At 40.8% G+C, this 9,089-nt stretch overlaps 1 pseudogene; it reads left to right on the forward strand.

The window, feature by feature from the left end:
- Window positions 1–1,390: 1,390 nt before the first annotated feature.
- LOC149816723 (pentatricopeptide repeat-containing protein At1g08070, chloroplastic pseudogene) lies at window positions 1,391–2,890 on the forward strand (annotated as a pseudogene).
- Window positions 2,891–9,089: the final 6,199 nt, after the last annotated feature.

The following is a 9,089-nucleotide window of genomic DNA, read 5'->3' on the forward strand; positions in this document are numbered from 1 at the left end:
TTTTGCTTGTAATTCAAAGAGAGAGGGATATCCCTAAGGTGAATTGCTTCACTGAACTCACAATCTGAGTGATATCCCCAATTGGTTGGCGACTCAGGTGTCGTGCACTTAGCCCAAATATCTTAAACTTGCCAAGAACCATGATTTCTGCTAGCTTTCTTGATGGCTTAATCTTGCCAAGACTGTCATGATGTGTCATTAAAAAAAAAAAGAGACTATCATGATGTCACTACCACCTCAAGGGGAACTATTTCACGAGTACCAGTTGAATTTGAACAATGTCATAAATCTCGATTTGGGGACTTTCTCGTTGGGGAGAACGTTGTGTTAAATTGAGACCTATTTTTGGAAAGGGTTATTTGCATTTTGAACATTGCCTTATAGCCGATTTGCAAAATAGTCTCTGCCTTATAGCCGATTTGTAAAATAATCTCTGCCTTGTGCCATTTTGCAAATGGGTTCCCCAATTTTCATTAACCCTTGCAAATCAGTTCTTGAGGTTATTCAAACGATAACTGTTAAAAGGCAGACAAATTAGCCGTTATGCCCTTACAGGAGGGCTAATTCGTAAAATGTGAATAAGGTAAGGACTCATTTATAGGGCATTTTGGTGACCAGTTAACCATGGTCAAGCTAAACTGTTGAGTTTATAATAAACGGTAAGAAAGCCTAGTATGGATTTGCAAAATGACATAAGACAGAAACTATTTTGCAAATGGGCTATAAGACGGACCAATTTGCGAAAAAACTTTTTTGAAACAATAAAAAACACTTATTTTTTTCTTAAGATTTGTAGACAGCTCGGTGGTATTGAGACCCTACACCCTTCGGTTATACTAGTGCGGCCTAACCATCGATCTACATCATTTGACCTTCAATTTCAGGTAAATATTGGTAATAATTTATTTTTTATTATCCAGATTTTGCCGAAAAAACCCAAGATTTATGAAAATTTTCAAAATCTCCCGAGTCTTTGACTGCCGATATTTTGCCGTTTTAAACTTTTGTCACTATGCCCCCGCCTAAGATCCACGTAGATCTTGAGGAGATGGGATTCTCTTTGCACTTTCTCTACTTCCAACTCGTATTTTTAACGGTAACATAAGCATCTGCGGTTGGCACAACATCACTGCTCATGAAATCTTTTCTCACGAGAGCTGCTCGTGCGCTTCCTCTGCCAACCAGACCTTCCCAACCTCACCTATCGACCCTACCATCAATCACCAACCATCCATCCCTTCACTCCCTTCTCTCTCTACTCCAAGGATGCAAAGGGCTGGACCAGCTCTACCAAATCCACACACAAACAATCGCCTCCGGGCTCATCCACGACCCTTTCGTCGCTACCAAATTGGTCGAATTCACCACCAATCTTCATCTTCCGGAGGGCATGAGCCACGCCTTCTCGATCACCGATCGCATTGAGAACGCACACCCGTTCACGTGGAACACAGTTCTTAGGGGTTATTTGGAGACGGGCAATGCACTGGAAGTGATTTTGGTGTATGCCCATATGAGGAGAAGGGGAGTTCACGGTGATAGTTTCACTGCTCAGTTTTTGATCCGGGCTTGTGTGGATTTGTCGAGGTTTTGTGAAGGCAAGGTGGTGCATGCCCATGTTCTCAAAATGGGTTTCGATTCGGTCTTGATCATACAAACTGCTCTTGTGAATATGTATGGCTCTTTCGGCGAGATTGAGTGTGCGCGCCAATCGTTTGATGAAATGCCTCACAGGGATTTAGTGTCATGGAATGCTGTTATTGCTGTGTATGCTCAGAGAGGCCATCCTCTAGGTGCACTTTCTCTGTCTGGTGCTATGATGAATGGAAATTTTCGAGCTAATGCTATTACAGCTGTTAGTATGCTTTCTGCTTGTTCTTGTCTTGGGGTATTGAAATTAGGCAAGATGGTACATGGGTATGCGATTAAAAATATTGTTAACATGGATCTTTTTGTCTGTAATTCTTTGATAGATATGTACTGCAAATGTGGCCAGTTATGTACTGCTCGCCAACTTTTTGATCAGATGCCAGAAAGAAATGTAGTTTCATGGACCGCCTTGATCAATGGTTATACAGAAAATAATTTGGCTCATTCAGCACTAAGCCTTTTTAGAGAAATGGAGTTTAAAAATGTAAAACCTGATCAGGTTGCCATGCTTGGGATTCTTTCTACATGTGCAAAATCTGGTTGTTACTTGCTGGCAGAATGGGTTGATAACTATGTAAGGAGAAAAGGGTTTGAGGACAATACCATCATGGCTAATGCACTAATTGATATGCATGCAAAATGCGGAAACCTGGAGAAATCCTGTCAGGTTTTCAATAGAATGAGAACAAGAACACTAATTTCATGGACTTCAATGATTCAAGGGCTAGCTATACATGGGCATGGAAGGGCTGCTCTTATTCGTTTCATTCAGATGCAAAGGGAAGGGTTCAGGCCTGATAACATTGTCTTTCTGAGTGTCTTACGTGGATGTAGTCACGCAGGGTTGGTCGATGAGGGGCATCAATGTTTTAATTCCATGGTTGAGGAACATGAAGTTGTACCTTGCATGGAGCATTATGGGTGTATGGTTGACCTTCTATGTCGAGCTGGACTCATAATTGAGGCATTTGAGTTCGTGAGGTGTATGCCTGTTAAACCAGATGTTGTGGTCTGGCGGAGCTTGCTTGGAGCGTGTAAAGATCATGGCAATGATGCTTTAGCAAGACAAATTATGCCTCTTATACTTGAACTAGAACCAACGTACAGTGGAAATTATGTACTGGTATCAAATATTTATGCAACAACTGGTCAATGGGACAATGTGTTAGAACTAAGGGAAGAGATGGGTGTTAGAGGAGCCATCAAAAGTAATCCAGGTTGTAGTATACTTGAGGCATAAAATGTCTGTCTAGAAAAAGATACTGCAACTTATCCATTCCAAAATAAACAAATTATATAACTCAAACAATCATCAATGGAAATTCAGATGGGTTACTTCGCTTGTGCTGATATTCCTTTGATGTGTCAATGCTCAAAACTTCTGTGCTTCATCATCTTTATTTGATTAGATTCCACTTATGTTAGTTTGATTACATTTTAATGAGATATGGATGTCCTTCAAGTACTAAACTCAAAGCTTTTCCATATGGAAGTTTTTGGTGGATATAATTGGGCCTGAACTTTTTTGAAACTGATTACGGCTTGCATCTATCCATCTTTCTTGCACTATCGGAACAACTTTCAGAATCACAGGTGTTCACATGATGAATATCCCAAACTGTACATTTGATGTTAGAGATGCTGTGAGCACAGTTCTTGTTGTTTTAGACTGGTTAGCAAAGTTTGCCTGCACTGACAAGGAATCGGGGTATGTTTGGAAGGCATGACAAGTTGTCTTCGATACTTTGATGTTGACTGTCATGCCATTGTTTCAAATGAATATAAGCTATTGACTGGTTCTTGTAGAAGAGAGAATGAAGGTTATCTTTGTAAAAAATGTGTTGATTTTGGAGGGTGGTAGTAACAAGAGAGGGTAATAGTTACCATATCATCTGATGTAAATGTGATAGTGTTATATTGGGCAACATAGGAGCAACATGGGAGCTGCTTGAGTTTTATTAAATGCAGGCAAGAGTGGTGGAGCAAGATTGATCTGTAAAACCCGAAATTTTTTGTTACAAAATATTTTAAAATATGCAAATTGGGCCTAGATCCAAATTGCAGATCCAGAACCCATAAAGGGGTATTTATGCTTAAATAATTGTGTTATATTAAAATAATTTTAATATTAGTATTAAAATAGAAATATACATATATATATTAAGCGAACTCGAGGATCCATAGTTGGATCCACTTGGATCCAACTTGCGGATCCATATTGATGGGGGTTAAACTATATGGATAATGTTAATTTTAAATTTAAAAGATAATTAATATTAATTATAAAAAAAAAAGAGGAGAAAATTTTGGAACAAGGGGGTGGGTCGGATCCACAGTTGGATCCACCCGGATCCACTAAGGATCCGTTATATTTGGCAAACCGGGTCCATTGTAATAATGGACCCAGCGTCGTGGGTCACGGGCTCGGACCCGGACCCGACCCTCTCGATTATAAAGGGGTATAGTTGGGTTTTATTAAGGCAACCCGATAAGGGTTGCCCGATAAAAACCCTAATAGAATCAAGAAAAGGGGAAAGGGGGAAAAGGGGGGGGGGGGGGGATTACGCAGGGCGTAACCGACCCCTGCATCTCGGTAGAGGAGGGCTTGGGGCCGATAAAGGGGGAGTGGAGAGGGGGTTCTTGCCCTCTTCACTCGGGCTCTCTCTCTTCCCTCGTCTCTCTCTTTGTCTGCGTGCGCATCGGAGGAATAGGGCACGCCGGAAAAAGTTGCGGCAACCCACAGCCACCGCAGCTCCAGCGAGCACCCCTCCTCACGGCAGCAGCGTGGAGCGACACCAGCCGACCGTGCATACGCGCCTCCAGTCTCCGATCGCCGGAAAACCAGCGAAACAGGTACGGTGCTTCTAACGAATTTGGGTGAGGGATCGAACATGGGTTCGATCCCGTGTGAGGGGTTTGAGGGGAGCATCCAGGGAATGCTGTCGATGGAGGTATTCCCTATGTAAAAAAAATATATATATATACTGTGCATTAAGGGGTGACAGGCCCAGCCGACGTCGGTTGGGTGCTGTGCACCTTTTGAACCGGGCCATAGCAGGCCCAACTAACCCAGTTAGCTGGGAGCTGGCCTGTAACTCGATTGAAAAAAAAAAAAAGACCCAAAGATTTCGGCTTGTGTAGATCTCTTCCTAGCTGTGTTATTAATTCTTGTAATGACATACTGTCAGATTCGCTCGTGGTTTGGTTTTGTTACATTTGTGTGTTAACATAATCTTTCTCTGGGATATCCTTGTAATCTTTGTATGACGTTATAGTAGTAACTTTTATTACGGTTGTTTCTTTTCCACTAACCATTCAATATTCTGTTTCTGGAGGTGTATTTGGATTTTCTCTCAATGATCTAGACTGTTTTGTATGTGGCTTGAAATAGCGTACCGACTTCTGTATTTCATTTAGAGCAGTTCCCTCTTCTTCTTCTTTTTCTCCATCATATTCCTTGAGGCCTTGTGGCAAGTGATTTCTGGTTTTATGTGGTAAATTGTGTAAATATGTCTAGATTTAAGGCAGATTGTATTTGCAGATGCTGGTCAAATATTTTATCATAATCTTTTGATTCAGTAATTTAGTTCTGAGAATCAACTCGTGTAGAAAGTGATAAGTTTTCTTATTACCAGGATTGCTTGGTTTGGATTTTGCCGCAAGATAGCATCCTATTATTGAATATTCTGAGAACTGGGGTCATCCCTGTTCATACAGTAGGTTAGGTGTATAAAATTAGCATGTAGTATTAGAAAGGATCGAATATCCTGGCCGAATGAATAATTGTCATCTGTATCTATCTAATGTAATTAAGTCAGAACTCTTTACCTTTACACTACTATAATGCTTCAGGCGTATTGAAATTTTGTTGAGCAAATGAAACCTTAATGGTCAAAGAACTATATAAATATATATTCACTTAGGTAAGGGATTTATTAAGACCGTAAGAGGAAAAGTTTCTGAAATTAACTGCACATGGTATTGGGTAATCAAATGCATATTGTACTACATTTCTCTTGTATTCAAAACCTTGCTATGATGCATGCCTTACTGTTTCAAATGTAGGAATGAGCCGTATGCTTGAAAGATTAGTTGCCTAGTAAAATACTTGCATTCTGAAATAGTTTGTGACTGCGTAAATGTGTAAATTCTGGAATATGTGTGGGTATTGAGGAAGGGGTATATAACCATGCTCTTAAAAACTTTTGTAATCGGTACGGCATACTCTCTAAGGAATCAATGGGCTGTAATTCTCTAATTGCTTATGAGAAATTTAGACACATGCCTTGTCGAATGGACAAGATGGATTAGATACCCGAGGCAGGTATTTGAAGATGATAATTTATGCACATTGAAAGATAAATCTAAAGATAAATTTAAACTTAATGGTTGTGTGCTTACGGGTTTAAAGGTACCGGGGCATCGGTGTTTGTGCTGTACAATTTGTAACATGGGAAATAGTTGATTTTTGTTAAAATGTATTGCTTTGGTACAAGTGTATACATGATAAGAATGTGAGCATGATCCAGTTATTGATAATTCTTCTTAAAATGGTACATGTACACTCATACACTTAAAGAAACCATGGATTTGGTCAATGCCCATATGTGATGTAGGTAACACTCACATAGGGGAAATGCATATGAATGAGTAATGACATGCATATATATATATATATATATATATATATATATATATATATATATATATATATATATATATATATATGGGTTTATGATTTTCAAAAGTGCACATGCTTTTGGCACTTTGGCCTAGGGTTATGAATGAAACACTAATTTGGTTTTATTATGTGATGCACCGATGGCCTAAATGGGACCATCATCGGCCTGGAGAGCCGTGGGTGTGGTTTTCTTTTATTTATGTTTCTAAATGTATCACTTGAACCACATAAGATGGTTTGGCACATTACTACACTGTTCTAATGGTTGATACGGGCTGGAGTCCCGAATGGGTCCCCGCAAGGGAGGATGCGGGTTTTTCACTTTACTTTTGCATATTATGTTGCAAACTTAAAGAATGGAATTAAATAAAAATATAATGAATAAGAACAGTGTAATTTACATTCTGGGATATCTCATCTGGAGTATGAGAATCTTGGATATCCGGTTTTGGGGAGACTGTGAGGATAGAAAACTCCGTGTGCGTTGTTGCCCCTGAACCCGATATTGAGGTTCTTCTCCTGGCCACGGTTTTAAGAAGAGTCCGCCACTTTACCCGGGAGTGGTGTGTTAGTCACAGCTGTGAGTTTATGGTACCAAGGAAGTGGCACTTGTGGGCGTGGGGTGTCCCTTGTGTCCCCGACATTAGATGTGGAGGTCTAATATTCCGATGGATGGTGATGTTTCCTGATATCGGTCGAGGGCTAAGTTGAAACCCAGTAATAAAATACAAATTGTGTGTTAAGCTACCCTGGGAACCAACTTGACCTCGGGGTTTGTACCCGTTTGGTGTATCCGCGGGCCACGCTAATTAAAAAGAGGAACTTAAATATGTGTGCATTTAATAGGGCATGCATATGGAAAAATAGAACTTAAATGAAAGATAACAGAAGAAATCATGCATTGCACATAATCATGCATTTTTTTTCTGTTATGCATTAGATCATGCATGCTTGAATCATTCTTGATATCATGACATCATTTGGTGGTAGCATATTATTTACTTTGTGAAATCATGCTGAAAGGTTTGATTATTTAGTTATTGATATATGACACTACTTTACTGTTCTTAACTGGTGAGTATATGCAAGTATTGGTAGTTATGGATATTTGAATGTTGCAAATTTTATATCTGCACTCACTCAAATCATTGCATGAAATCTTATCCATGTTCTTTATCTCACCTGGTTTCTTTAGAAGTAGCTGTGCTCAGAATTTCGGTTCTGACACCCTACTTTGTTGGTTTTTCACAGGAAATGGTGAACAGTGAAGTTAGACATGCATCTGGGGATGGATAAGAGTCATATTTGAGCTTGACGGTTTCAGTAGAGGACAGAGTGACTCTATTTTTGCTTCTTTTAGTTCTTTTAATTTCTGCAATTGTTACTTTATTTTCAGTTGAATAAAACCTTGTCTTTGAAATTTTCTTACTCATTAATAAAAGAGTTTTAGTTGGTTGATATGGATGATGATTGCAACTTCGTTTGTGGTGGTTGGGCTATCCAATGGAAAGTGGAACTGTGAGGACCCCAGATCTCTGGGAAGGTTTCCGCAACTCTTAGAAAAAAAAAATTCGCATTTTTAAAGGGTATGGATTTGGGTCGTTACATGTTTGGTATCAGAGCCCACCACAAAGATTTGCAATCTTGTCATCTTTTAAGTGTTAAATTTTTAGTTTGGTTTGGGAGCCCTGTCCTGAAGCGTCGACAAGTGTGACTCGTCCTCCAGAGCAGTCCTCTTCACTGGTAAGGTTATTTAATACTTTTACTTAAAGTATGCGAACTTTGTATGATTGATTGCAATTATAGTTTAATATTCTATTAGTATGAATTTAATAAGTCTTGGTATGATTACGTGAACGATTATTGTTCGTGATCAACCTTAAGGGGGTAGGATAAGTAAGAGTCTAATTTGTAGAAAGGATGTGCGTTATAAATGTCGCATTATACCCGTAGAGGTGCTTCGTCATCTGCTGCTGCTCCCGCGAACTGGCAGGAACAGAGAGACTTTATGATGGAGGCCATTCATACCTTGACCGAGACCATGACGGCTCAAGCAACTCAAACAACACAGGCGATGCAAGCGGCTCAGGCTATGCAGGCGGCGCAAGCGGCACAGGCTGCGCAAGCGTCACAGGCTGCGCAAGCGTCACAGGCTGCGCAAGCGGCCCAGGCAGCTGCACAAGCAGCAGCTCGTGATCCTCCTGTCATTATTGCTCCAAACGCGGGTGGCGTTTCCTTCGAAAAGTTCCTGAAGTTGGATCCACCAACTTTTTCTGGAGAGGCAAACCCAGAGGCAGCGGAGAACTGGGTTGAGGAGTTGGAACGGGTGTTCGATGTCCTGTCTGTTCCTGAGGACAGGAAGACATCTTTTGGCACGTACCGTCTGAAGGGCGATGCCAAGAAGTGGTGGGATACCCTACGAAGGGTAAAGTACGCCGATTGGGACGAGATCCCCTGGGAGACGTTCAGGGAAGAGTTTCTGGACACATATTTCCCCGCGTACGCCGAGGAACAGATGCAACGGGAGTTCCTTGATCTGACTCAGGGAATCATGAGTCTGGTAGATTACACTACCAAGTTTCGGAGTCTCGAGAAGTATTGTCCGAACCTCTTCAAGAATGAGAAGGCTAGGGCGTCAAAGTTCGTGCACGGATTAAAGGATGAGTTGCAAACTTGTGTCCTGACAGGTCGGCCTCCTACCTTGGCCGATGCTATCGAGTCAGCCACTGTTCTGACCAAGGACTGGGAGAGGTCTAGG

The sequence above is a fragment of the Nuphar pumila genome, chromosome 14 (assembly GCF_984573655.1).
Source record: "Nuphar pumila chromosome 14, dmNupPumi1.hap1.1, whole genome shotgun sequence".
In the NCBI taxonomy this organism is placed as follows: domain Eukaryota; kingdom Viridiplantae; phylum Streptophyta; class Magnoliopsida; order Nymphaeales; family Nymphaeaceae; genus Nuphar; species Nuphar pumila.